General features: G+C 43.0%; 1 long non-coding RNA gene across 1 annotated transcript in view; it reads right to left on the bottom strand.

The window, feature by feature from the left end:
* The window catches only part of LOC308060580, a 63,901-nt gene that overhangs the window by 32,270 nt on the left and 4,682 nt on the right, over positions 1 to 26,949 (bottom strand). Inside the window, exon 1 of the long non-coding RNA XR_013926799.1 lies at positions 1 to 26,949. This exon is cut by the window's left edge and continues 16,873 nt beyond it; it is cut by the window's right edge and continues 4,682 nt beyond it. This is a non-coding gene — a long non-coding RNA (uncharacterized lncRNA).

The following is a 26,949-nucleotide window of genomic DNA, read 5'->3' on the forward strand; positions in this document are numbered from 1 at the left end:
TAACATATTCAAATCTGACTAAAGCAATCTACAAATTTCAGGGTACTTTCTATTCCAAATACCTTTTACAGAACGTTGGAAATTTCATAATAGAAATACAATTTTAAATTTCATTTTAAAAATACCCTCTCAAATGCACAGCATTTTCTTAATATTCTGCTGGATTGCTCATTGTATATCCACAATGTCATTTATTTTGAATGCTTTTTTAAAAATTGTTATAATTTGTCAACAGCCAGCAAAATCACCTTTACTTGATGCTAAACGCTACTCATTTTACTTATGCATGAGAAAGCCCCTGAGATGTCTGATGCTTCTCCCCAGACAGAATGGGTAAGGAGACTCCCAAACAGATGGTTGGTTGCAGCAAGTGCCCAGACCCTTCTCCTGGAGAAGAGTTAAGTACCTGTGTAAGGTGTGCGCTGGTTGACCATGTGCTACATCAGGTGGCCAAGTTGCAGAAAATAGATAAAAGGCTTCGCTGTAGTAGAGGAGCTGAGACGTAGATGCACAGGTGGCTTCAGAACCATGCTCCTGTAGTGGACACCACAGAGAATGAAGCACCTTGGACCCTGGTGACCCACAAAATCAGGACTCCTCTTCAGTCTCCACCCTCCAACCTCACAACCAAAACCAGATATGAAGCTTGAACAGTGACAGACACCCACAAGCCAGGTCTGTAAGGAGAAACTGCACTAGCAGCTCACTGTGGATGCTGTAAAATGAAATGATGAGTGCTTGTAGCGGGTGACTCTCTCACAAGGGTCATTGAGGCACCCACAGTCAGCCCGACAGGGACTCACGGGAGGTACACTGCCCTCTGGGAGCTAAGGTCTGAGATTTTTGCCAAGAGGGTGTAACAACTCATCAAGAGTACAGACTGCTATCCACTGCTACTCCTTACCGTGGGCACGAATGACAGAATCAAGGAAGACTATAAAGACCTGGGGATGAAAGTGAAAAAATTTTGGTGCCCAAGATATTTTTTCTTCCATTTTACCAGTAAGAGGAAAGGGTGTAGCCAGAAATAGACATATAATGCACATCAGCTTCTAGCTTCATGGCTGGTGCTGTCATGAGAGGTTTGGGTTCTATGACAACATTGACTATAGGCTGATAGGGAGGGGTGAGATCCACCTGTCTAGAAGAGGCAATGGAATCTGTGGCAGCAGGCTGGCCTGTTCAGCCTGGAGAAGAGGAGGCTTAGAGGGGACCCTGTCAGTGCCTACAAATATCTTCAGGGTGAGTGCCAGAAGGACGGGGCCAGGCTTTTTCCAGTGGTGCCCAGTGACAGGACAAGGGGCAATGGGCACAAACAAGAAGTTCCACCTGAAGATGAGGAAGAACTTCTTTACCCTGAGGGTGCCAGAGCACTGGGACAGGCTGCCCAGAGAGGCTGTGGAGGCTCCTTCTCTGGAGACATTCAAACCTGCCTGGATGTGACTGTGCAACCTGCTCCAGTGACCCTGCTTGAGCAGGGGGTTGGACTGGATGATCTCCAGAGGTCCCTTCCCACCCCAACTACTCTGTGATTCTGTATACAGTCTACGTTTGCAGTAATCTGTGATGCTTGGTAACATAACTGTCCTGTAAATGCATTGTAAATTACTTGTAAAACTTCTAAGTCACTGTACAATACTGACAGCATGGTTTTAAACATGTCATTGACTCCTCATAACTTTTTTATAGAAAAATCTATAAGATTTGTTACCGCCAAGGAAACAGGAACTAAACACTGACAATGTCAGAAGTTATATATGGGAAGGAAACAAAGATGTCAGGCAGGCTAAACAGCAAATTAAATAATCTGAAATATTCAGACTACCATTATAGATGAAAAGGAATATCTTACCTTCTATGTTCATTTAGATTATGTGGTAGTCTCACACAGGTTGTGCTGTAAGGTGCACATACCATGAGGTTACACAAACCTCATTTCCCCCGCAAAATGAGAAGCCTGTGTACATCGCTGCACAGATAGTGAGAAATAATTCAGAGCCCCTGGCGAAATTAAAAAATGCACCCTGGAAAATCATCAGCTAATCTCTTAGAAAAGAAATAATCCAAACTATAGAAACACAGAGCAGAAGCATGGAAAAGAGCAAACAGAGCATGAATTTACAATACCCCAAACTCAAAGGAGGGGCCAGCACAGTTTAGATCACCAGATAAAGGACATCACATCATGATCTTGATGAAGATCAATCTGCTGCAATATGCTGAGTGTAAAGCAATTCTCTAACAGAAATATATCAACTGACATATTGGAAAGAATTCTGATAAAGGCAAGAAAAAACTGCAAGTAATTTTATCCACCAAACCAAACTCATCTGCTCTCTCTAGCCCAATGACCTATAGACCTCTTTGCTCCAGACTTGTCTTCTTCTTTACAAGCTAAAATCTGGGCCGGTGTCTTCACGGGTGTTTAGCTGTCAGCTGAAGTTCGGGGTGGTTATACTAGAGCTGCGATTCCCCCTCCCCCACTTGATCTCTCAATCTCTGGAGACAATGCCATTATCCTGCTTGTCACTCAGGCTTGCAGTATGGGTATGGCCTTCTGAGGGCAGTCTGAGTTGGCACTTCCCATCATTTTAAGCCAGCCTAAGTGTGAGCTGCCACAAAAAGCATAACTCGGTTTTCCTGGATGCAGTTTGAGCTGGATCAGCTCTGCAGCCCTGTTGACAGGATGGCTCCATGAAAGCTAATGGAATTGGGAGGAACATGCAATGGGATGTCCCTTTTGACAACAGCTTTTTCAGCTTTACAGTGATTATTATAGCATGAGTCCCAGTGCTAACATCTGGATTTTTTCCTTTTCCCATGCAGCTGCAGAGGTGAAACTCCCCTCACACCACTTCTAGCTCCAGCACCTTCCTTGCAAAATGCCTGGCCTCAAACAATGTAATCTGGCACGGATGAGCTCTCTCCAGAATGCTACTGCAAACACTATGCTCTGAAGCTGCTTTGCCAACAGCTAGCCATCCCTTACACCCTTCACCAGTCCTTTCCTCTGGCACATCCAACAGGGATGGCTTATTTTTGCTTTCAGGTGGTCCTGAGTTTACAACCATCCTGCCAATCATGTCAGTTGCTGCTCAAACATCTACTCTTCAGCTGACTTAACTCATAAGAATCAGAGCAAAAAGCTCCAGCTGCTTTTAGCTGTGAGTCTAGTCCCTGGCCTCTGGATTGATTCCATTATTCTCCAATTGAAAACATTGATGAAAAATGTACCCAGGAGATCTCCTGCTCGCTGCTTTGTTCCTCTGAAGGTCCAGCAGGTAAAACAACTTCAGCCATGGTGTTTGTCCCTTGCAGGGAGCTCAGCTGCTTGTAAAGAACATTCCCATCAACCCAAGCGTAACACACCCATAGACAGTGAGTTAAAATGTGCCAGGCAGTCTCATAATGGTTGAAACTGTTCCTCAAAGTACTGCAGACACACCTTTTCTAAGAGCTTGCCATTTTCAAATTCTCTGTATGTATTTGTCTATAGCTAGACTGTTCGCTGTTTAAATACACATCAAACTCATCAGCAACTTATTGCAGAGAGAAGCAGCTCATGGTTAATGCAATAGTATCACCAGCTGTCACACCTTTAACGTGCAATAAGGTAAAAGCTTTGGACCCAGACTTACGGTGCAAAACATCAGAGCTCAGACTCAGTGGAAGGCATAGCTACTTTTCCTTGCATTCCCTTTGTCATGTGCACCGGAGGTCTCCTGCCTCGCAGTGTGGTAGGCAACCAGACCTTCATTGTGTCCTCCCTTTGCATTGCAGCTGGCACGTCTCCATTCAGGATCCCCAAGAGTTATAAGAACTGCAAGAGCAACATGGTTGGTGGGAAAGATATCAACGGTTTAAAAAATAAACATAGTGCATGCAGTATGAGTAGTGAATAGAGCACATTTTATCGGCTACTTGGTCATTAGCTGTTCCACCACAAGCATAGGAAATACATATGCACTCTGTTATTATAGGAAATCCACTCTCAAAGTGATCGCTTTCCTGCTATAGCAAATATGCATGATAAAATATCCAAGAATAATCACAAAGAGAGGAAAAGATTTTGAGATAGATACAATGAAAAGAAAATAAAATTTTAAAAAAAGGAAGTAAGCCTCATGCAGAATTTTTTTTTTAGGAAAAAATATGCATTAACAATATAATGTATCAGCCCACAGAATAATCTCTGGAGGGTGTAGATGGAAATGTCATCATTCAAGGTATTTGCATATAGACAGGACAAAGCACACCAGAATGTATCGTACAGCATGAATAAATCTGCCTTGGCACAAGAATGAATCACGTGCTCTCATTATAGGTAAACCAGTGATGCAACATTAAAATTCGTACTAAAAAACTGAGCTGTTTTCTGATGCAACACTCAGTCTAGACTTAACAGCCTTTCTGCTTTCTAATTTCTATGATTTTTGCATCTTTTAAATATGTTGGTGTATTTGAAATACCGTGAAACACAGATAGTGGCAAGTGGATCTTCAAAAAGGAAAAACAGGAATGACTCCACAACATTGCAGGTCCAAATGACAACCTGCATGAATATCATCTCCAGGAAGTGCAGTCCCCCTCCCTGCGTATTTCACTGATTCACTTCAGCACCCACCAGCTGCCATGCCACTCTTTCTGGTAGCATTCACTTCCACCTTTTGCAAAACCTAGTTCCAATCAGGAATTCTCACCACAGCCTCCTACCGACGCCTGGATCCAGCAAGGCTTTGCCCGTTCAGCTAATGCAGCTAGCTGTGCTGCAAAGGGTTAACCCCATCCCCCTGTCCTGTCCCAGCTGTTCTGTGCTTCACCACCAGCACAAAGCACAGCTGGAGAACACCCCGCCTCCGCCTCCTTCGTGCATGTCTCCCAGCCACAAAACCTTTTAGCATCTACTGCAAAAGACTTACCCAAGAGGAAGGAACAGCAGCCAGAAAGAGTCCCGACCTTGTCGATACTACACCCCCAGCACACCAGCCCCCCCCCGGGAGTCACGGGTAACGCGGCACAGACCAGAGCTGGGAGGTCACTGCAAGGAGGCCAGGGAGCACCCTGGTTCCCAGTTGGCCCTGGGATTGGAGAGGCAGAAAAGCACTTTAAAGCCAACTCTTCTTCCCCACAGGGACACGCAGCTGAGCAAAGCTCCAGACAGTTTGGAAGGTAAGCCTTACGCTTTCCACTTTGATTTATTAATTCATATTTCAGGGTTTAGTAGACAACCTTGGATTTGTTTTTATATGTGGTTTTGTTTAAGAAAGACCTGATTATAAAAAAGTAATTATACCCAGCAAACTGTATAAAATCAATTAAAGCAAAGCAAGCTGAAAATTATCCTGAATGTTTTTCCCTTCTAGTGGTTCAGCAGAGATACTTGGCATGCTCATGGTGGGCAGGACTATGAAGAGGAGAGCATCACCTTGCAAACAGTGAAGGAATGTTTGATACTTCTACTCATGAAAACCAGCAAATTCACTACACAGTACCAACTGATGACCAGATTTTCCAAATTACATGGAAAAATTCATGCAACGTTCAAAGCAAAATTAAAAGCATGAATTAAATCGAGCAAGGTTAATATAAACACTGGGCAAAAGGATGTGTTCCCATTTGGTGTTGCAAATAAGCAGCTGAAAAGGTTCACCTCTTCTTTGCCAACAAGCTTTCAAGCCTCAACGTTTTAGGATGGAAATCATTGTGAGAGATACAGGAAGAAAAATATTTGGGTAGGTCCTATCCATTATGCAGATTCTTGATTTCTATGTAACGTAGGAAAGAAATACTGCAGGACTAGTCCCTGATGTCAGATGATGCAATCTCCTGATGCAGGTGTGTGGGAAAAGCCAGGCTTTGGCTCCAAGACCATACATAGGGTCGGTGTTGGGATAACGTGCTACATGATGATGTAGCTGTTACTCATCATCACATCTCACCTGTCACGTAAAATACATTTTGTTAAGCAATTCCCGGATTGGACATTTAATTCCTTAGCACATGAGGACCTGCAATTAACTGCTGCTTACCCACAGCTGGATCCTCATGTCTCAGCGGCAGGGACTCCTCGACCTGGTCAGGCTTGCTGGTGTGAGTGCCATGTAACTGTGGGCAAAGTGCCCGAGGCCAGCTCGGTTCTGCAGGAAGCACAGCATGGCACCAGAATGGGTAAATACTGCTGGATGCCGCCTGTGCCCACGCAGAGCCAGGGCTGGTGTCTCCACATTGCATCCTCAAAGCGGAGGGAACAGCGAAGCGATGCGCTGGGTGTGCACCCGGATGTAAATCCAGCTGGGTACATGGGATCCAGGCTGATGGCACCAGGAGCACTGTCTGCATACCCCAGCACACAGCACTTCCACATGACCTGTTTGCTGCCCTGCCCAGCCGGGGCAAGCTCCATGCCTTTGCATTGTGCCAAAGTAAGCAAGACACCCCCACCCCAACCCCCACCCCACCCCCTGCAGAAGCTGGGCTTGCTTCTGCTTGCTCTGTGGGAGCCAGCCCAGTCTCTCCTGCTGAGAGCCAAGGGTCTGGGCCCAAGATGTACAGCTGCACCCACCCTGTCTCTTCGCAGAGACACTGAAGTGTCCCTACAGCAAATCCCCAACAAAGCCCAGTGGCACCAAAATGATTGATGCTTCGCTCCTGCTGGGCAATCGCAGATCCCCACTGCCCCAGCAAACAGAGAGCCCTCTTTCTCCTGTAGATATACACATAGCCACTAGCCATTAAAATTGATGTAAATATTGGATTAGAAGCCACAGTTTACAGGTGACAAAAATATTGATCTTATCTGCAGCAATACAAAATCACTGATTGATGAGGAGTAGCACAAATACACACCAGTGCCTGCAGACTACAGACGTGGCGGTATTGACTCTTAGAGCTATGTCCTCCATCACAGAGTACCAAAGATTATTTTTTTTTTTAAATAATAATACAGGGAAATATTTCAATAGCAAATAATAAAAAAAAACCACAATCTCATGTGCCAGACTTTTACAAAACAACTATTCAAAGCCCATTTGGTGGAGTTTCTTCTTTTTTCTGCTGCTCTAGCTTATTTTTTGCAAGTGGTTTTGCCATATAAACAGAAATCATCCTGTAAATTTGACTAGAAGTCTTCTAATCCCAAATCCTTTCAGGGATAAATGGGCTATTTCATGTTAGTTTAAATTAATTATTGTATATACATTATGTGAACCAAATTGCTTCAGAAAAGGAAGGAAAGGAAGTCTGCACTAGATTATGCCTGATCAATTTCAGTGTAACTCCTTCAATTTCAATAAGAATAATTTACACCACTATTACTAGAAGCAAAATATGCCACAATGTCTGGCAGCTAATGGAAAATCAGTAGCTCTGGCAGATGCAGTGCCCAGATTTCAGCTTTCTTTGTATAATCTTGTAGTTTTTTCCCAGTGATTAAAGCAAGTACAGAGAGAATCCATCAATTTTCACCTCACTCTGGTTACTCATAGGGATTATTACTTACTTTGAATGAAGTCCCTCCCAAGTCTCTTGAAGAAATATGGGGATTGTAAGAGGTAATTTATTTTCAAGATTTTTTTATGTCTTAAAATTAGACGTTGAGCTAGTTTGAAGTCCGGCCACTCAGAATAAAATTAACACTGTCTATGTACATTAGTCTCTTATTAAAAAGAGGTAACCTGGTTTTTCTGCTTATTTTCTCAATGAAAATCATCATTTATGTTAAAAAAAGTTGATGGATTGTTCTGGAAAGGAAGGCACATTAACCAATATGAGATGAACATATAAACATGGTTATTTAATGTCACTGGAAAGGTAATGGTAAGAGAAAGTCACAAAAGAAATGAAAAAAAAAACCGTAATTGAACAAAATGTTAAATTTCCTTTCCATCAGCAGTTCACTAACTGGTTTAGACTGTAAACCAATGTACTAGGCAAGCAAGAAGGACTGATCCTTGAAGGAACAGGAGCAGGTCAGGAAGAACTTAATATCCTCCAAGCAAGAAGCCTGGGGAAAGCTTCTACATAGTCAGGAGGCCTTGCTAGGCAAAAACATTTTTTTGGGGAAAAAACCATCACCTTATGAGATGTGTCGGATTGCTAAATAAGAATGTGAAAGAGATCGAAGTGGCTTTTGCTTCCATCTTCCTCAGAGAAGAAATCATGTTAAATAGCATTAAGCAAAAAACCTCAACAACCATACAGAACAAAAAACCAAAACAACAAAAAAACCTCCTACCAAACCAAACCAAGACTGCACACATCATGACAATCAATGGGAAGAACAGGTTATAAAGGGAGTGGAAACCTTTACAACCAAGCAGAGAAATCATTGTGCTGGGAGTCACAGAGACTATTTATGTTGTCCAGAGTCACAGCTTACATTTTATTATTCTTGATCGCAACACACTGAAAGTGTTCAGCTTTGGGACTCCAAAATATTAGAAAATATGACTAGCAGAGACCGGGGAGAGAGGAAAACCAGGCTCTGGGGAATTTAAAAACAAAACAAACAAAACAAAAAACAAACAAACAAAAAACCACAAACAAACAAAAAAAAACATCCACACCACCTAGAATTGTTGTATTCATTAGTTGCGTTTACTTGGCTGATTTACAGGAAGATGCAGTGAAGAGGGAAAGCAGTCACACCAAGCCTGGGACTGACCACAATTACTGAGTTGTGACCAAGACAGGCACAATCAGTTTCACAGCAAACAGATTTCCATCATTCACTAGGAGTTAGAAAACGCTGGTGCTTAGAAAAATACCAGCTGTATCCAAGAAACTGTCAGCTGCTGTTATCAATATTGCCTCTCAAGTCTTGACCCATTGCCCAGAAGTCCACTAGGTGACCTTGCTCTCAATGGCTTGTGTTGGTAAAGCAATATCTATAAATAATGCATTAAAAGTGTCCTTCTGTGTTGGCAGACTCACATTTGTCAGGCATTTCCATTCTACTCCAGGCCACTTTTTATCCTGTTCTCTTAATGTGCTATGCATTTTTCTTCAACTGCTTTAACATGGATTTATCCCTTCCTTAAATATATATATTAATAGTGACTTGTCTCTTCATCAAATGTGGTCTGAAAAACAACAGTTGGTGAGTACAGTGGTGGCGGGGAGGGGGGTGGGGGGTGGGGACAGGAACACGGTTTAGGGATACCAGACAAAATGTTGGCAACTTTACTCCTTTTTTTAATGGTGTTTCATGTGAGGGAGCAACCTGCATGCTAATGGAATTTTTCATATAATCTGATGTTTCAAAACGCTTTGCAAAGCAGTTAGTTACATTCACAGGAATAAGGAATATTACTACAGACAATTAGGCATAAGCAGGGATGTGACTTACGTGCTAAATTCTATCACCACCTCTTTAACATCAGATCATCAAAAATAGGCGTTGGAGGTGCCACAAGTGGGCAACCGTTACTCCACTTCTTGGCACTCTGCCTCTTTTCTTAACTGTCTCCACTCTTCAAGAGTTTTCCCCAGATCTAACATAAATCAAACCCCTCAGCTTATTGGAGTCTGCTTTCTCACAATTGATTTTCTTTAACCATCCTTTCCTACTTGCTGCCTTTCTCCTTCACATCCTCTGCAAGGCTCTGTCAGAATCAAATTTGGTAGCTCTCCCCATTAATTCCTTTGTTCCCCATCCATACAAAAATTTTATTCCAACACAGTCTGATAAAATTTTGGATGATCCCTACTGTCCAGCTGCAGGCCATCCCTAACAGGTAGCTAAAATTCTCTGTGGACAGTTGGTGTTGAATAATTTTGTTACATTAAATCCACATCCAACTGATCCTTCTGGTGTGATGAAATTCCTGGGGTTTATTATAGATTTATAGTAGACAACTACCCATGAAAATATCCCTGTTCTTTCCTCTTTTCTCCATGGCCCTGAGACTATCAAAAGGACCATTTTTCCTCACATCTTGGACTGTTTTGGTGTAGGCATGCATACCTCATCTTCTTCTTTCCTGCCAACCAGTCCTTCCTAAACAAACTCTGCCCTTCTGTTTTTAATGCTCAGTTTTGTTTGTCTTTACTTGACTACGGCTGTGTACCGAGACTTTGGGGTCCTCCTGTTTGTTCTCAAATGGCCTATGCCTTCCCATGAAAGTGTGATGCCACCTCCACCTCTGTGCCCCACTTCCATGCCCTCCTCCTTGTGAGATTATTGGGTTTTGGGCCAAAGCCGCGCCCCTCCTGCTCTGAGTGGCGAACCCAATCCCCAGGCCTAACCCCTCCGGCAGCCCCAGGCAGAAAGCAGGATGAAGCAGTGTCCTTCAGCAGCACGGACCTGCAAAGGTTCCTTCACAAGCTGCATCAGCCTGAATACCTAATACAGGGATAGATAAATTGAGAGAAGCATCTTGCTTTCTGCAGTTGCTTTTTATCCAATCCTGAAGAATGTGAGAGAGTAAAACCCAGCTATGGGCAGCACGTACTCAGAGCAACACCCTTCATGGGGCTGAGGGACACAGAGGAAGAGACTGTCTTGAGGAAAGTGTATCTCCAGCAAGCTCTCCAAGCTAAGTAACTTGACTCTAGGGGAATTTAGCTTTTTAGCTTGCAAGTTAGCATCATACATCTGAGACCGTGTGTTTGGAGTGGAGGTGTCCTCAGAACCCTACAGCGGGGCTGTGCCTCAGAGAAGCACACTGCGCCAGGGAGCCCTGGCTGACCAGCGGTGCTATGGGGTCCCTTCAGCTCCTGCAACGAGAGATGCTCCAGAGGAGCTCTCAGAGTCAGCAGGAACAGGACATTCCCTTCAGGCACTTGCTGAATCTTCATCTTCCTGCTCTTAATAGTGTTCTCCTACCACTGTGTTTCCAAACTTGTAATCAGGAGTTTACTCCTTTAATGCACTGGTGTTTTTTAAACACTATTTCAGGTTTTGAGGAAGATTTCAAGTAATGCTGTGAGCACAAGGCACATTTCTTTCCCAGAACACCCACCCACCCTCAAAAAAAAAAAAAAAAAATCTTAGTAATGCACTGTTACAGAAAAATCCCTTCGGTGCCTAGATGCCAAGACAAATTTGGAGTACCTTAGCAGCTGGGCTGTGTTTTCCCACCAACCTGCTAAAGTATTTTGAAGGGTAAAAGCATCAAGGGCCAAGACATGGAAGGAGTCATTCCAGTGAGACACTAACCAGTACTTTCTGGCAAAGGACAAGTGACAGAGACACAGTCCAGGACTGTAGGAATCCCCACGTTGTCACAATCTATAAACAAGAAGTTTTGGGAAAGTTTCCAGGATTCCTTGCCACTTTCATACCACCCACACAAGTTGCCAGGAGAGACTTCTCTGCTTTTTCCAGTGCCTATCAACACACAACATGTGTCCCAGCTTCTCTGCCATGTGAAATTGTTAGCGTAATCACTCAGTCTTATGCCCCATGGACTGTTTTGTGTAAGCGTGACATGAAACACTGTCTCAGCTGGTAAAATGTCATGCAGATTAAGTAAAGGGCAGTAGATAACCCATAAACCTCTACAAACACTCAGGACAATACTGGCTAACAAAGAGCTGCTTCTGGGTTGGGAAGAAGATGGCCCCAAGATCAAGCAGTCTCTACTTTTTGCAGATTTGTGTGCATTTTAGTAAGGGTTTAACCATCCTCTATAAACATGATTTTTTGATAAGAGAAAATCTATTAATTTACTTTATTAGGCTTTGCTTCCTATAAGAGAACAAAGGTCTTCATTGTACGATACAAGACTGTCTGTTGGTAGTAACCAGGACATCAGGTAGAGTCATAAAGTCATGATAAAACATGACATAATTATCAGCATAGCTCTTAAGCTAATTACTATCCTGGATAGAGCCATTTTACCTTGCATTATGAGCAACAATCCTGACCTGCTGTTGCACCATATCAGAGGCAGGAATTTTTCCCAACCTTAAATAAGTATTTATTCAACTAACATGCCTTAAACAAACACTTGTACAACCTGCTCACACCAAAGAATCGCACACATTCAACCTCGCTGTCTGAGAACCTGAAAATATAGCAGGTTTTATAGAAATATCAGTCAGAGAAATTTTAAGTCATAACCCACATGACAGTGTTTTTAAACCATAAGACAGATATTGAAACAATTCACAAACCATGCTAAGGACATGGCATTAATCTTAAAACATTAAAATGAATGTCCACAGCAACTTGACCTTCTTTACCTCAGCTAAAATGTAACGACGCAGAAACGCAAGCACAGTTTTAGCTGTAACACCACTGCTGTTTCACTACCGGTTGTGCTGGTTGTATTCTCCCAGACGTAAGGAACAAGCCCGATACAGTTCAAATTTAGTTCTGACCTCTAAACAAGCACCAATACCCAGGAGTATCATGCACCTAGTCTTCTGAGGCCACAAATTATGCTCAGCTGAGCAGTGGAATCGAGGACTTGGAAATCAGTGGTGTGTGCAAGAACTCACACACGTACCCACCTGACAAAGCCGTACATCCATAACCCTCGCGTTATGAGAAAGGGCTTCATGCTTCTCTCTGCCTGTACCCAGCCAAACAAAAGTGCACTGTCAAAACCACAGCTACCAAATGAAAAGACAAGGGTAGTCTGGGATTTTTTCCCCAAAGAGTTAGTCCCAGCCAAATATAAACCCCATGGCTTTAGGCCCAAGGGGCACTGGAGAAACAAGTGCCTGATGCAGCTGCTGGGTGCTGCTGCCAACAGGCAGGGCAGTACAGGCAGGGGCACCGAGGGAGCCTGCCCTCAGCACAGCATCCACGTCATCACCCACACAAGGGAACCTCTGAGCTCAAGTGTCTCGCAGGATTGTTGTTCTCAAAGAGGCCACACTGTGCTACAAAGCCTCCTCAATTTCTTCTCCTATTTCTACCCATATGGGTGCTGTCTGCCAAGAGCGGTGCTCCCCGGACTATTGCCCTCTTCTTGTTTCTCTCATGCTTCACGCAAGCGGAATTAACAGATCTTGGACAGCTTGGTGAGGAGTTACAGCTAGGAAATAACCCTGAGTCGCTGGCCCAGCACTAAATCTCCCCTCCTGAGCTTCATAATAGCCTTCATAACACATAGGTAACAACTATGGCCACTGAAAGTCTCTGTTTAAATTTCAGGTGCAGCTTTTTCAAAAATTCCGTAGCTGTCATCCAAACTCTGTAGACTTACAGGCACACATGAGCGGAGTGCTACATGTGACCTCAAGAGCCGAAGTTATTTCTCACAGTCCCTGTACAAAGCTATACTCTTCATCTATATAAACCTAGAGAGGCCAACGGATTCATGAAGAGGAATTCTTTTCCTGGCTTTCCTGCCTGCCGTGCTCAACCTCTAGCCCTCACACTGCCCCACAAGGATGAGTACTACAGCCAAGCAAACCCAAGAGCGCTTTTCTTTTAAACCTCTGTGTTTCTCCTGATGCACACATTCCTGTGCCTGTCTGCTGCAGAAGGTTCAGGGCATCTCACTCACCATATGCGACTGGCCTCGTGGGGATGAGGACATGGCCAGCAGCTGGCAGCAGAAGTGACATTCTTTTACACTGATGTGATGTTTAATCCCGGGCTCAATGAAATGTATGGCATGATATTTTTTAACTAGCTGAGCCATCCTACAATAGCAGAAATTGGATGCAGCTGTGACAGACTATGAATGGTCCAGGGAACTGGCTGGGGGGTTCTGAGAAAGAAAATCACTACCAAATTTTAGCATCTTCCAAATAAGCAGCTGCCTGCCTTTACCAAGTGTCCCTACCACAAAATGTCATCAGCAGAGCAGGCAATGAGGCCCATTCCTGTCTGCCTGGTTCCTACCCGTTTGTGGGAGAGGAGAAATCAGCCAGTCCTGCACTGCGGTGCAGAAGCCTGTGACAAAGGACACAGGGGGCCACCACTGCGGAGGGACACTGGGGATGCTGCAAGCCAGAAGGTGGCTCTGACTCTCCCTTTCCTGTGGCTCCAGGGCAGTCAGTCTCAGCTGTTACCTTCCTAATTATAAGAAAAGCCTGGGCATATATATATATGCAATGCACACACACATAAATATATACACACTCACACATGGATGCATACATATATGTGCACCACAGAGAGCAAAGAGACATGATGAAGCTGTGCAGGCTTCAGCATATCGCAGCTTTTCCGTCCGAGCTGTGTACAGCAGAAGGATTTTATAGGAATTTTTTTTTTCTTTCTTTTTTTTTTTCCTTCCTGTTGTAGTCTGGGGTCTGTAGGTCTGGGGGAGGGGAAGGATGTTCAGAGGCGACTTCTTAAAGCTGTGGCATTGCTGCCACCTAGTGAGGTGCCTCCTCCCCGGGACATCCCCCTGCTCCCTGGCAAGAGCAAGGATGGGGAGGGTAGGTCTTGGCCACCTGCCCTGACATGGAGCGACAGGGGTTAACCTGGCACCTCCACACGCTTTCGGTGAGGGGCTGGGTGGGAGCATGGGGGCACCTTGGTCTTTCCTCTTGGTAGGTCGTGCCCCTGTGAAATCCAAGGGCAGTTTAAAGCTCAGCTGTCCCATGTGGGATAAAGGGAAAGCGCTGGTTTCCCGCAGCGAAGCCTGCAGCACCGGCAGATCGCAGCCTGTATGAAAGCACTTTATCGGGTGGTTCAGAGAGGCTGTAACAGAATGCCTGCACATTACCACTTCAAAGAAAATACATAATATATACATTTGAGGCTGTATATAAAGCCATCAGTCAAGGCTATACTAGTAATCAAGTTACGAACATGACAATAATTTGTGCGCTGTGTATAAAGCGTCATGGGAGACCCCAACACGCCGGGGCGCAGCCTGCAGTCTGACCAAGGGAGCAGTGAAATGCAGCCTTTCTCTGCTAAACACTTTCACAGGAGAAAGGGAGCCTTCCCACCCATGAGACAGCTCTCTTTCCCACCTTATAGCCACTTCCTAGGGATTTAGACCACTCCACATTAGGCTGGAATAAAAAGCAGAACCTGAGACAATAAAAGGAGAGGTGCGCAGAGCTACCAACTGTACTTGCAGAGAGCCGTGTGACTCATGCCTCATCCCAGCACGGGAGGAACTGAGCACCCCAGAGCATCCTGGAGGGGCTCCATGCCATATGGCACGAGGAGACTGTGACCTTGTGAAGGTACCCCCCATCCTCATCTCCTCCACAGGTTGCCCCCGGGACTCACGCCGCACTTCAGGGTCCAAATAATCCACGCGTGGGAAAGGGAGGGAATGAATGACAGCACAGTGGGCTACGTTAGGAAGGGGGGTAGTTTTAAAGCTATGGAATTAAAGCTCCAAAGGAAAGTAAGAGGCCTGGGCATTTGAAGTGCTTGCTCAGGAGTTCTGCTTCAACCCACAGCACATCAAAGCCATCCCTCCACAGGGCGCCCTAGACACATGGTTATCTTACAACGCAGACATTTGGCATATTTTCCTAAATATGTTGAAAGACCTAAAGATGGTACTGTAAAATCTAGTTTGCTAAAATGTCTGAGAAGTGATGGAGAATGAAAGCACTTGAAGTGGTTTCTTAGTTATTAGCCATGGCTCATCGTCTGTGAGACTTAAAACACCGACTCTTGCAGGACTTTCTGTAACCTGGATCAAAGTTAAGTCATTCGGCAGTCTTTACTGCCGTCCTTGCTTTATGAGTTCCCCACTGACCGACTTGAAGGCTCACAGGTCTGAGCCATGTTCCAGAGAGGTACGTCTTTTGGTTTGCACTGGGACAACGAGTCTTCTAAGTATTCTTTTTCTGTTTCATTCCTTTTTTCTCAGGCTCATCTAGAATTTTGGGAATAAGAGTGTCCTTAAACTGCCAAAGGCTTTTGTTCTTTTTGGGGTTTTTTAAAAGAAAATATATAGATTCACTCTTGTGCTCTGATCCTGCAACAGCTTACAAAGATTTTGCTTCGTGCCCTTAACCTAGTACACTTTAACATGATGGCAAGATGAAACAGCTATGTAGATTTTCACAGGACTTGGGACTGCATTTTGTAAACTGAGGATCTGAGGCAGTGTTGCTTATTGTAGAAAAATACCTGTGAGTACTGCCTTTGGTCAGCTACCTTCTAGCCAAGGAAAGCGTCTGACAAATAGTGACATTTTCACTGACAGTTATCAGCCTTTTCCTCTGGAAAGACGAAGAATCCATAGTCTAATATTCAGGCTTCCCCTAAATCAACGACTGAAGCAACAGTCTCCGTTCTATACAAGTGAGAAATCACATCCCTCTCTGAATAAGAAACTACAGATGCTAAACACTTACAGCAATCTATTTTCAAACTGTATCAGGCTAAAACCTATATGCTAAGTACGGATGGCACTCACCCAGAGGAGAATAAAACAACCTCTAAAACCTGCACTGAGTTGTGATTTTTTTTTAAAAAAGCAAGAAACGGGGACAGCTCTCAGAGAAAAAGAAGTTGAGGCAGCTCTTCTGCCAGATCCCTGGAATAGATGACCTCAAATTACAGATGAAATAAAACCAAGATTTTGCCCTTGAAATAAATACAATGGCTGCCTCACCTTCTTCTGTAATGGGACTGTCACTAGGCAGAGGGTGAACTAGTGGGGTGCTGGAGTGAGTGAAGGAGGAAAACTGTTGTTAAAAGGATGAGAGCGTCAGACAGAAACGGCCTATTTCCATCAAAGCTGTGAGGAATCAGGCTGGGTAAAGCAAAGGGTCTGGTTAAGCCTCAGTGAGAAAAGCAAATTGGATGCTCATTTGGCTTTCTAGGGACTTTCACGGCTCCTTCACTGGTTTTCTTCCCGTCTCTCCCTTTCCCACCAAGCCATACCCACGCTGCACCACGAGCCATTCCAGGCACAGTTTATCACTGATAAAAGACCCACAACCAACACACACGTCACACAGGAGAGGCAGGGGATTTAATTCACCACTACAAAGGATTTATACCTGAAAACTAAGTGCAAAGAGATTAATTCTGGGGCCTGTCAAGACACTGCCGCTATTTGTTGTGCCACGCCAAGTAGTAGCGCTGTTGTTAATCCCACAGGGGACGGATGTGTCAGAGTTTATAACATTACGGGCACGTCTCGTGTGCTTTCTGAAAGGGAAACCGAAAGCAGCAAAGAAAAACAGAGAGGTGGGACAGGAAAAAGAATAAACCAAATGAAAGAAACAGGCAGCTAAGAGCCATCTTATCCCGCTATACCTGTCCTCCTCCCTAAGCACCCCCGTGGAGCTGTTTCCATCAGGTTGGCTATCTATTCCATTGCAAGCTCTGCTGCTTGATTTATTGGGCCTTGGTTGTCTCAAGGAGTGAGAAAATATCTCTCCCTTCTCAACCTAGAAGAGAAGAAAGTTATATTACCATGTCCACAGCACACCCCAACCCTTCTAAGGGATGCTATTTCTGGTGCAGGCTGATCGAAAAGCGCTGCTGTCCCCCACATGGCTGCCAGTTTGACACTTTTTGACATTTCTAAAAACTTCTGCTCTTCTTGCCAACTCCCCGTTGCTTTCTAAACCTTTTTAATCCTGAAGAATGCAAACTAATCTACTGAGAGAAAAGAAAGCTGGTCCTGGGAAGCAGAGCTGGAAATGTCGCAGTGGTAGACATGGTAAATATACCTGAAGGGAAAGAGAGCCAGTGCAGGAGGGGGCCTTTTAAGAGACATCGCTAGTGCTGTGGCCTCTTAGTGTTATTTTCTGTCAAGAAACATGCGGTCTATTATTAAGCAGAACTGTGTAATATCTTCTTAAAAAATAATGGTTTGGAGGCAAGCACAAAGCGTGCTTAATCAAGTGGAATAAAGTAGTGGTCCCTGAGGGAGATTGAAACTACCTAGACCTAAGTATGGCTAATAAAAGTTTGCAATTCAAGAGAGTTTCAAAAAGCTTTTACTATTATTGTTATTATTATTATTATTATTATTATTGTTCTGTTACACCTGATCTTTTGAATAGAAATGTCAAAGAGCCGATCATGTGCTAGCCTTGTTGCTTTATCTTCCACTGGGCACTAAGTATTCAGAGAAACACAGTGCCTCAAACCCCCCCTTTCCTCTTCTCACTTTCCGCCCTGTACAATTATATTTCAGCAATCCTCTGCATTCCAGAAAGAAAGAGAGAAAATTACTCTTCTAACTATAACATCACAAAACCATAGGCTCTAGATTTTCAACCAAGTCTCCTTCCATATTGCTGCATTTTCTTTCAGCCACAACATTGCACTTAAAAGAAATGTCCTCTGTCATTTCTTTGCAGTCACAGTTCCTTGCAGAAAGAAGCCTACCTGCAGTCAGGCAGCAAGGTGGCTAAAGACAAGGCTTTCCACCTGGGCTGCAGGTAGTAAAATGCAAATGTGATTTACCCCCCAGCACCCAGTGCTCCCAGCGGGAAGCCTGGTTTGATAGATCTGAGCTGTATTACACAGCGGGGACAAAGCTTCTGAGCATTTCTAAGTCATACCTTCCCAGGTGCCTGGTGGTCCTAATCCATTACTCTAATAGTCCAGAGGCAGCAGTGTTCCCCCTAGACTGATTTCCCACCACCTGTGCCTGGCTGGAGCTGGCTGCTCAGCACCCTTCCACCCGCAGCATCCCAATCCCCCAGCACGATCCTGGCGCACAGCTGGTCTGCCCACCTCAGCTCCTGCCTCCTGCTGCCATACCATGTATCTTCTGAAAAAAGATCTCCCAGGCTTCATTTATACTGGCAAGACTGCCAGAAATTGGGAAGTGAGTCCTTAAAAGCTTAAAGGGCTCACAGAAGGTCTGCAGCATTCACTGCTCCTTATTTGAATGAAATTGAGGTGATGCTAAAACTGCCTAAATACCACCAAAGTTTCAGCGCTGTTTCAAGATGCCAGAGGCACCTGACTGGTAAAAGCCAGAAGTTCAAGGATACAAGCAGAAACCAGGTTCTTCAGTTCTGACCATAAGGCAGAGTATTCAGAGGTCACACAGACTAGCACTATTTTATTTTTTTTTATTATTCCTGCTAAACAGCAGCAGAATGGATGAGACATTGACATTTCGACATAATTATCCACAAAAATAACTTGGGAAATGCATCGCCAAGAAAATAAAACTGTTTCTTTTTAGTGCAAGATTCACCACTTCCCTAGCTCCATGGACAATACACCAGCAAAGAGCAAAATTCAGCCTTCACCCCGTTTCTTTGCTCCTACTAAAGGGCAAGATTGAGGAGAAATATAAAGATGCCAACAATTACAATCTATACAGTAAATACCTCAGATGACATCCTGGGTTAGCTTTAAAATGGAGCTTATGTGTATTTTCTTTGACATTTGACAGCATATTTTCCAGTACAACACAGAGGCTCCCTGCTATGAAGTATCTGCTTCTGAGAAAAACTTCTAGAAGAAAGTGAAAGGAAAAACATTAAGGAACAAGAAACTAATTGTAAGCTTCATGCCGTCTGTGTCTGTCATAATCTTGACTTTCTCTTACACTCCTCCCTGTGACAGATTACTTCCGATGCAAAATCTAGAAAACCGCCATTGAAAACTCCTGTACAAATTGCCATAAAACCCAAAGGCGTGACTTCGGTGACCTTCCATGTCACACACTATAGACAGCGGTACCTGGCTGACTGCTCCGCACGCTGCAGGACTACACGCACAGGGACCGGCTGGCCTGGAAGGAGTTTGAGGCTGGAGCAAAAGAAGCAGTGAAGGGTGTTAGCAGCGCTGTTACTGTTGCAAGTGTCAGTAATTCAGCTGCATTAAGCCGAAACTCACCGGGTTCATTAGAAACCTAGAACGTATAGTACGAAACAGAACTCGTGGTCCCTGCCTGTAAGGTTAATAAACACTATGAAGTTGCACTGAGCATTGCAGGTTAACTAAGGAGGAATAGCACAGAGAAGGAAGCAACTCAGGGAAAAACAACTCAAGAACAAGAATGCATTTGAAGAATTTAGCCTGATCGACAGGATTTGCAACACTCCCCCTTTTGCAAAGCATCCGGCATATTATACATACTTACATATGTGTGTATACATATATATATATATATGTACATATATATACTTACCCATTCAAACAGTTGGACTTCAATGTTTTTTGGTTTCAAGTTGCCTTTCAGCACACCAGTGGATTTTACCCACGCACCCAGTAACAGAGGACCTGAAAACCAGCTTAAGCCCCTCCAAGGACTAAAAGAGGCACGCACAGTTTCACCGCAGGCACAGTAGTAAACAGGAGTGAAACCTGGAGTTTTACAGCACAAGGCTCCATTGTCGGCTCCATCACTGGTGTGCAGCATCACCCCACGGACATCCTCCCTTCTTGACCATCCTTCCTGATTTAGGAGCATCAGTTCTTCAAGGGAAGATTGTCTCCTCTCATGTCCAGCAGAGTGCTTGCTCTGGTATCAAGGGACTGGTGTGATATAAATAACAACAGCAGTAGTACGTACCATCGCTCTGTAAGGCAACCTCCAAATCTCTTGAGGTTGGGATGACTTCTCTTCCCTCAGACAGGCAGTACACTCCTAATGTGGATCCCATCGCTGTAAAACACACATTTCCTTGGGGAAAAAAGAAAAGACACCTTCAGCAAATCTAGTGACACCAGACTGGCAGTCAGAGGAGGCAGGTGTGTTACCGAATGTCTTGAGACAACTTCTTCCAGCGCAGCTTACCAGAGGCATCCATAAGCGAGGGGTAGGAAAAAAGCGGCTCCCCCATAGATAACCTTTTAAAAGGGCATCCTGACAGTGAGCAATCATTTGACTTTTGGAAATCCCTGGTTCTCACAGCCAAAATCCCTCTGGTTATTCTTCCCAGACAGAGAACTCAGAAAAGTAAAAGAGCATTTTCATGAGGAGCAGTGGGGTAAAAGCCTGGGTTTAATCCTTGCCGAGGTTGGTGGTAAACTCCCCTCAACTTCCTAAATGCATTTCTACATTGCAGATATTTTGTTTTTAAAGTCTTTTTTGTTGTTGTTGTTTAACTTCTCCTCCTGAAATATAGGTTTGAAAAAAATCTGTGAAAATTTTCTGTGGCAGTGTAATGGCCAAAATTACTTGTGTGCTACACAATATGTACAGTAATTTGTTACAATAGCCACTTGCCCTCACTGTTCCCTCCCCCAAAGGCCACAGGGTAACACAGTTTGGAGACCAAACTTCCACTTCAGTTTTCATGTTATTGCCCTGTTGGTCTCCTGGGCTCATTTTGGCTCTGCATTTAGAACATTTCAATTCTCATCTCTCTGCCCACACAGCCTGTGTGATGTGAGACAGATTCCAGAGTCCCCGATACTTTTTTATGCTCCATATATAGCAGAACTGCAGGACTGAGTTTCTCAGCTCATTTGTCCTCTTCCACCCAGATTAATGCACCGAAGTCGCAGCCACCACAGCCCCCTTCTCCTGCTCTGGACAGCAGCAGGTTACGTGGCCTCAAAAATCCATCTCACCCATGTCACTGTGACATGAGACTTTTAGACTCAAAGACGTAGCACGCTGCATACCCATGGTAAGATGTACACCTCATGAGAGTTAGGACATTGAATATTCTTTACCTATGAATTCCTTCCATTTATCTTTCGCTCACTGAGCTTTACAAGTGTTCTCTCTCTTATCAATCGTTATTAATTAGCCTTGAAGCAAATGTTCCTTTAATTTCACCTTTATTTCCATTGTAATCACCCCTTGTAAAACAGCAGCCTCTTATTTTTTCATGCTTGGTACACATATATTGGAAAATGGGTTTATCTACAGAGTCACACAGACTATCACAATTTATAACACTGTGTTTAATTCTTTGGAACCAAACTGAGTACTAACTGACTTGAGCTGTTTGGTGGGAAATTAGATTTGTGCTAAACAGCTTAATGCTCTGGGGAGCGCAGAATAAACTAGAGGTGGCAATTTTATGAGTTTCAGAACTTCAAAATGAGTATATTTTTATCACTATCGCCAAGCTTGGATGTCATTATCGAAGATTTTTTTTCTACATATCATTGTCCCAAAATGGTTTTAAATGAATAAGTGGGTGGTTACAAAACAACTCCAATTTAAAACACTTTACATTTAAAATATGGAATGAATGAAAGAAAGAAAGACTGTTTGGGAGCAGTTTGATTTAAATCTTACGTTTTAAATAAAACTGCATCAGTAAGTGTGATGTGCTTTCAGATGGGCAAGCTGGAAGTAAAAACTAAATTGAAAACATGGAAAAACATTTCTGTCGTTCTCCTTTTCCAAACTGCAGCAGAAGGACAGGCCTCTTAAATCCATTCTTTCCTGACACTACCCAGGTCACATCAGAGAAGGGGAAACAGAAAGAAAAGATGCTAAAATTATTTATGCTCAACCATTTGAATTGGCATTCCAGCTGACACCACACTAATTCTGAGTAACAGCCACTCTTGTATGGACAAGAGTTCCTTATTTACATTCCCAAATGCTGTTAATACAATATGATAATGCAACTCAATTAGCTGTTTCAGCAAGACTTGATATTAGCAAATCTTTTCTTGCACAATGAAGTGCCATCTCCATTATGAAATTTCATAAAAATACATTTATTGTGGCAAAAAATATATACTTACAATAGAAGGACAATAGAAATTGTTAATGAGATGATGAAGCTTCTGGAGCAGTAATTACATGGCTAAAAGGCTGTGATTGTACTTCCGAGGCAGGTCTCTGCAAGCGAGGTCTGTATGGCAATGTTTTGTGTTAAATTCGCTGCTGATTCTGCCTCTTACCCTTCTCAGGATTGCTAATTTTCTTGTCCTTAGCAATGCTGTGGAAAGATAAAATACACAATGGAGGAATCTGGATTTGCAAACTAGCAGAGTTTGAGTATTTTGGTATGGCTGTATTCTGATGAACGGGCAAGTCAAGCTTGACCCATCTTTCCAGTTGCTGTTGCCAGATATTGGCCTTCATAGGGCTCAGGAAAAAGAAAAAGAAAAGAAAGAAAAAAAAAAAAAGAAAAAAAAAAGAAAAAAGAAAGAAAGAAAGAATTACTTCCAAAGATGTGTTACAATTTGACTTCCTTTTTTGGTGGAATTATCCAAGAAGGTACTCAATTAGGTCTTTTTTCAATGATGCACCCATAAGTAAAGTAAAAATCTCTGCAAAGGCTTCACAAACTCCTCGCAAGACTTTCTACATTTTAAAGTCCTTGCCAATGAACATGTTTTCAAATAAGTGGACCTTTTAATAGGATTAGCTGTAATTGGGATTCATGTCATAAAGCAGAATTAGATTTGAGCCTGCTGTGACAAGGAATGAGGAAGAACTGGGACAGAAAAACAAAAGTAAGAATAAGATGGGGTATCTAATACACCAGCATCAAACAAATAGATATGAAGATCCATATAAACATGAAAATCTAAATAACAGTGAGGAAAAAACTTGTTTTACTACAGTTTCAAAAAGGTATATATACAACATAAACATTTTAGTCTGTACAGACCTGGACTTCTAACTCAGTGTCTTTCTTGGGAAGAGATTTGAAGAGCCAGATGCTGCCCTCATACAGGGTGACTAATTATGGAGACCAATATACTAAAGCTTTAATAAGGGCTATTGGCAAGTAATTACCTCCATTAGTATTTCTATACTTACATCACTGTAAATTGTTGTTAAATAATGCCCTTTCCTGTCAGATGCATATCCACTAGGGCAGTGGTTTTCATAAAGCCAGTGTTACATTTTGGGCAAGGTAGACTGGAAAGCAGAAACATTTAATGAAACCAAGAACAGTACCTGTACTGTGTATGTAGCTTGAAATCTTCAACCCATCCAAGTTGTTGAGCAGCCAGGAGTTAAAACAGATTAAATGGGTTTCATTCTGCAGCATATAATGGAAGTAATTTCTTCCCTGCAACCAGTAAGTCTCCAAAGGTTTTCATTAGCTTCTCTTTACTGCTGATAAGACCTAGAAGAAGAAAACTTGTCAAGCCGATGAAAAAAGCAGTTGGGCTGTCTTTCTGGTTGTTTATTGTTATTACTTCTATTGCTGCTGCTGCTGTTGTACTTAGTACTATTTTAATCCTATGATTATTGTTAGCATGTTTATTAGTACACAATATCATTTAATAAATCAATATTATATGTCACAACTTCTGGATAAAATTAAATAATCATATTAATAAAACATGATTAGGAAGGGACACCATCCTTAAAAAATTTTTTTGAAAAATCAATGTTTATCAATATAGCTTGAATTTCAGTGTTTGGAAGAGCAAGTGGGAAGAACAGACATCTCTACAGCTGCAGCCACCCGCCCCCAACATGTGTCATTCCTGTTGGGATCCTTATACCCTGTCTGTGGTTTCAGCACTTCAGTGAGTATTTCTCTGACATCAGTGATGCTGCTCATTAAGCAGCATCCTTAAAAAGATTGGGAAGGACCAATTTCCAATAGCAGAGAACTAAAACCAGCACAACTGCATCAATCATCGTGAGTCTTCATTTGGGCTATTTTAGTGACATTATGCAAGTCTGCAGAGTTGGACAATAGCAAAAATTCATCATTTCTAATAGCAGAAATATTTTTTTCATTTTGGAGATCTAATTTTTTTAAATCTCTATGCATATCTAAGGAGTTTTAAAACTGATAAACATAGGTATTGTACACAATGTTTTCTATGCAGCTTTACGTCAGGCTTGTTTTGCAAGTATCTTTGGATTAGATTTCGCATTTTGCATGGTACTTCAGTAAATCCACCTTTCTAAATAAAAGTTTGAATAAAAGGCCTTTGCTGTGGGACTTTCAAGGTGAAGCAGACTAAGACAGCCATCTAAAATCCTTATGTTTCTCTGCCCCCAGTTCCATGCGATGGTACACGGCAGCTCCCTCCAAGGAGAACAACTGGAGATAGCTGCAGTGGCCATCTGTCACACGAGTCTCACCCAGGTATTGCTAGGATAGGTCTAATATAACAAACAAAACAAACAAACAAAACAAAAACATAACCAGGGACTGAGATTTTAGTAGAAACATTTTGGTTTTTTTAATCTCTCAGTAGGAATTCTGCACTCCGTGTTGTTTTGACTTTACACCATGGGAACCATCTGGGTCGCTGTGTTTTCATACCATTTGTATGCGATCACTGAAGGAAGCACACAAGTCCCACAGCCCAAAAGCTGTGCACTTCTGGAGCCCTCCTGACAGAATGAACTAATGCCTGACCCAACGAAACGGCTGAGCCTCCAGCTCGCTCCCCATGGTGCAGTCCTGAAAGCAGCAAAAACACAACTATAACAATCTGAGATATAAATAAATGCAAGTTATGTATAAAAAATATTCAGATATTGAGGATATTTTCTTAATGGTGGTTACAAAGACACCTAGGAGGATCTGAGATACTGCTAAGTGCCACTGGATTTCGGTTGGAAAGGGTCACCCAGAGCAGTATTAACAAAGACGTTGCATCGTATCAAGTACCACATCCCCATAGCACCATCAGGTCAAAACCGTTGATGCTGAAGACCCGACATCCACGCTACAGGAATTTCAGGGGAAGTTTATATCAAGTTAACTCCATTCTGGCTTTGTGTGTTGAAAACTCATTGACACTCAGTGTCCTAAAGCTCATGGAAAGGTTCAGTCTGCACCCTCTTGGCTGCTCCCCAATGCAAACCCAAGGTGGGCAGCCGGGAGATTTGCTTCAAAAGCACAGCTTGGGCAAAGCAAGCAGCTCCGAACGTGGGCACTCCTGACTTGCTCTGGCACTTCAATAGCCCCTATTTGATCGCTCCTCTGTGACCATAGGAAGAGGAATGCCTTTGTGAACCCATCCCTGAATCTCAGCCTAGCCTTCCTGAATTCAAAAGGAAAGTAAAATTTTAGGTATCCTGTCAGACTACTTCCTTGGTAATGCAAAAGTGTGCACATCTTATATGGGTCATGGCATGAAACATGAAGGAAATGATTTCATGAACTGCCACGGGGTCAGACCTGAAATAAATGGTATAAACACTTGTTTTAAATCGTTTATGTAACAAAAAAACACACACACCCCAAAAAAAAAAAAAAAAAAAAAAAAAAACAAAAACAAAAAAACAAACACCAAAACCAAAAACCAACCCCCCAAAAAGAATCTATATTATTTCAAGAAATATTTTTTAAACAAAAATTTCTATTTTTCCCATCAGTTGTGCTGAATGGCTAATTTTGTTGACCACCCTACGCATCACAATCTCAAGCAAACAAAAGCAACGGACATGGAGGCAGCATGCAAAATGCTTTTATCTGGAGAAGTGATGGGGGTTTGGGGAATATTCATAGATAAGTTTTTTCCATCATTTCCTCAACTATCCTTTTAAGAGGAAAGAGAGGGGAATCATTTCTAATGCACTCGGGAGAAATCCAGCTGCCTCAGCCGTCAGGACTATACTTAAAAACATACATAAATACCTGTGGACAGACAAGAGTGTCTGGAGTAAGCCAGTCAGCTGCTGTGCATGCGAGGAGCCAGTCAGGAGGCACTTTGGGGGACTCTCGTGGAGTTACTGGTTACTTGGATCACAAGTGCTGCAGTTGGTCTGTTCTGGAGGAAGGAATCCCTAGAAAGAAAACACCATTTTGATTAATTTCCCCATTAATCACAGCACTTCAGAACGCACAGGGCCCATCGTGCACAACTGAACAGGGACAAGGTCCTTCTGCAGGAGCTCACCATCGACTCAGCACCTCTTCAGTCCTCTGTCTTTATGGAATGTTCAGTGGTTCCAAGAGTTCCCGCTGGATTGGATTCCCTCAAACCAGGGCTTATTGAAGCATCCTTGAGGTTTGCTCTAGCAACTCAATGGCTTTGCTTACATACCCTCAGTGGAAGAAACTTGGCTTTAACATTATTTTTTTTCCTCTCTCCTTCATTTATCATTCAGAATCTCTGGCTCCTTATGAACAAAAGAGAATATATATAACTGCATTCAATTTATGAGATGTATTTGAGTATTAATCATTTCGTATATGTCAAAACACATTTTGGAAGCTGGCCAAAACCATATATAAAATTCT

This window comes from Falco punctatus, assembly GCF_963210335.1.
Source record: "Falco punctatus genome assembly, chromosome: 3".
NCBI classification, from domain to species: domain Eukaryota; kingdom Metazoa; phylum Chordata; class Aves; order Falconiformes; family Falconidae; genus Falco; species Falco punctatus.